This window comes from Panthera uncia, assembly GCF_023721935.1.
Source record: "Panthera uncia isolate 11264 chromosome A1 unlocalized genomic scaffold, Puncia_PCG_1.0 HiC_scaffold_17, whole genome shotgun sequence".
Taxonomy (NCBI): Eukaryota; Metazoa; Chordata; class Mammalia; order Carnivora; family Felidae; genus Panthera; species Panthera uncia.
The window spans coordinates 35,603,495-35,607,046 of NW_026057577.1; the positions used below are offsets into that span (position 1 = coordinate 35,603,495).

The 3,552-nt window shown below is 39.5% G+C and overlaps 1 non-coding gene across 1 annotated transcript; it reads right to left on the reverse strand.

Annotated features, from left to right (window-relative positions):
• Positions 1 to 1,318: 1,318 nt before the first annotated feature.
• Positions 1,319 to 1,421, reverse strand: LOC125935848 (U6 spliceosomal RNA). Its single transcript, XR_007461832.1, has one exon. It is a non-coding gene; the product is annotated as a U6 spliceosomal RNA (small nuclear RNA).
• Positions 1,422 to 3,552: the final 2,131 nt, after the last annotated feature.

A 3,552-nucleotide genomic window follows, 5' to 3' on the forward strand; every position in this document is an offset into this window, starting at 1 on the left:
TGGGGTGCATGCATCCCTTCAAATCAGTATTTTTGTATCCTTTAGGTAAATACCCAGTAATGTAAATGCTGGATCATAGGATAGTTCTATTTTCAACTTTTTGAGGAAACTCCATACTGTTCTCCGGAGTGGCTGCACCAGTTTGCATTTCCACCAATAGTTTAAGAGTGTTCTCCTTTCCCTACATCCTCACCAACACCTGTCCTTCCCCCCCCGAGTTGTTCATTTTAGCCATTCTGATGGGTATGAGGTGCTATCTCATCATAGCTTTGATTTGTATTTCCTTGATGATGAGTGATGTTGAGCAGCTTTCCATGTGTCTGTTGGCCATATGTATGTCTTCTTTAGAAAAATGTCTATTCATATCTTCTGCCAACTTTTTAAAAGTGGATTATTTGTTTTTTGGATGGTGAGTTTGATAAGTTCTTTATATATATTGGATACTAACCCTTTACTAGATATGTCTTTTGCAAATATCTTCTCCCATTCAGTAGGTTGCCTTTTAGTTTTGTTGATTATTTCCTTTGATTTGCAGAAGATTTATTTTGATGTAGTCCCAATAGTTTATTTTTGCTTTTGTTTCCCTTGCCTGAGGAGACATATCTAGTAAGAACTTGCTATAGCCAATGTCAAAGAGGTTACCACCTGTGTTCTCCTCTAGAATTTTAATGGTTTTCTACCTCACATTTATGTCTTTCATACATTTTGCATTTATTTTTGTGTATGGTCTAAAAAAGTAGTCCAGCTTCATTCTTTTTCATGTTGCTGTTCAGTTTTCCTAACACTATTTGTTGAAGAGACTGTCTTTTTTTCCATTGGATATTCTTCCCTGCTTTGTCAAAGGTTAATTGGCCATACAGTTGTGGCTTCATTTCTGGGTTTTCTATTCTGTTCCATTGATCTATGCATCTATTTTTGTGCTGTTTTGATTGTGCTGTTTTGTGCTGATTTGATGCATACTGTTTTGATTATTACAGCTTTGTAATATAACTTGGAGTCCAGAAGTTTGATGCCTCCAGCTTTGCTTTTCTTTTTCAAGGTTGATTTCGCTATGCAGGGTCTTGTCTGGTTCCATACAAATATTAGGATTGTTTGCTCTAGCTCTGTGCAAAATTCTGGTTGTATTTGGATAGGGGTTGCATTAAATGTGTGGATTACTTTGAGTAATAGAGACATTTTATTGATACTTGTTCTTCTAATTCATGAGCATGGAATGTTTTTCCACTTCTTTGTGTCATCTTCAATTTCTTTCCTCAGTGTTTTACAGTTTTCAGAGTATAAATCTTTTACTGTATTCCCAGTATCTTGTGGGTTTTGGAAAAATCTGGAACACTTCACAAATCTGCATGCCATCCTTATGCAGGGGCTGTGTGAATCTTCTATCATTCTAATTTTAGTAAATGTGCTGCTGAAGAGAGCACTCATTAGTTAATATTTAATTACATTATGAAACTGTAATGTGTGTGTGTGACCAGGTTTGGAAACCAACACGAAAGTGTTTGATAAGTTCAGAACTCAAATGGAGTGCGTGGATGCACTAAAGTAAAGCATACTAGATACTAGTCATCCGCATGCTGAGGCACTAGTTAGCCCATTTGTTTAATAAAAAGTCAGTTAAGTGGAGGGGATCAATAGGACTGCCCACTGTACATTTTGTGAATTTATCTGCAAAGAAGCCAAATAAAATTCACAAACATAGGCAAAGAAAGAAAGTTATTGGACAGATCTGAGAAGACACAACAAGTTGAAGTAAAGCTGAACAGCCAGGTTCTCAGTAGGATGGGAACTAGGGAAGAACTGGCTATCTTGGGAGCAGGCACTCATGGATAGTCTTCTACAGGTCTATCACTGGATGAGTTGGCTCCAATGTTTTTCATCTTTGTGTCACTCTGATGAGGATCTGAATGTCTATGAGAAGAACTCTGATTGGCTTCTGTATCATACAGACTCTCCTCAACCAGGGAAGAACAGACCCTACAAAGGATCCTCCACCAAGACTACATGCACTAGGGAGGAATCATTCTCCAGAGACAACCCAAGGAAGGGGCTGTAAACAGAGGAGGGGGACTGTGCATAGTGATCTGTAAGTTTGGGCAAGAAACTACATTAGCCAGGAGAAGATTTAGTGCCCTAGAAATGAGTCCGGATTCTGTCTAGAAGAAGGTAGAAAGTGTTCAGAGTAAAAGAAAACCTATAGCTGCTGACTGTTGCTTTATGCTTAGACATGCATTTTCCCAGCAGCTCTCAAGGCTTCTACCTTCTGAAGCTCTGAGGGAAATGTGCCAATTTCCTCGACCACCCACATTGTTCCAGCTGAGAGTAGGTGTGAAAGTCTGGATCCAGGCCCCAGCCTGTCACTTAATAGCTGCCTGATCTTAGGTGAGCCAATGCTTCTAAATACCCCAGATTCTCCATACACAAGCTGAAAGACGCTTCCAGATGTGATGCTTTATCATTTCTATATCTGGACACATCCCCCTTCTTTATACATTTAAATATAATTTAGCAAAGCAGATATATTTCTATATTATTTGTTGGAATTATTTTACATGCCAGTAAATGTTACAGGTTTCAGTGGAACTGTCTATGATGTAAATATGGTGCTTAGAGGTAAATTAAAAAAGCAGTAAAAAGCAGTAAGATACATGCTGGCTAATATACTAGATTTCTTATTTGTGTTGCTTTTCTAATCTTTTATAAAGATATGTACACAAGAGGTATCTGCTTCTGTCTTGAATTCTTTCTTAATGCCCCCCTGCCAACTCCCAATGACTCATTTTCTTACTCTATTTCTTTTGTTTGCTTGTTTTCTTTTTCAGTACTCCAGGTTTGGTTTGCTTCCTTTCACTGACAATTTGAATGAGATTTTCAGGACGGTTTCCTGCAGTGTTCTGAGGGTAAGAAATGCCTTTGGTTTCTTTTAGAAAACTCCCCTGAGGTGACCACTGAGGATCTTATGCCCACCCAAGGCTTTGTACTGTGATACTCCCAAGAACTCAGAACCTATATAAAGGGGAGAAAAATCTACTACCTGGCAGGATGGGAGCTTAACACCAAAATTAAATCCAGTCGCAGAAAGAAATATTACTTGTGCTCTTGAGCGTATGGGTTGAGAGATTTAGCTTACAGAGGTTTGAACTTTATTTAGTTGATGATAGGGAGCTAAGTAAGGCAAGTGGTAAGTCAAATATTTATTTTAGAAAAGTCACTTGGGCAGCCACGTGGAAGACAGGTTGAAAAGGAGAGAGAAAAGGAGGGGAGCCTAGTCAGGAGGTTGAATCAGGGAGCTAGGTTGGACAGAATGCAGGGGTGGAAAGCTAACTCATCCTCTGCTTCTCTACCAAATCACTTCCTTTCTGTTAGGACATATGGCTAGACTACATTTCCCAATCTTCTGGCCAGGCAGGGCAGTGTTGCTCAATTTGGAGCAGAGGAATGTGGGCAGACATGAGGTACACGTCCCATATGAACCTACTCATGCCCTTTCTTCCCCAGTCTGCCAGCCAAATGTGTGGACACCAGGGGGACCTGCAACCATGTGTAAATGGAGGA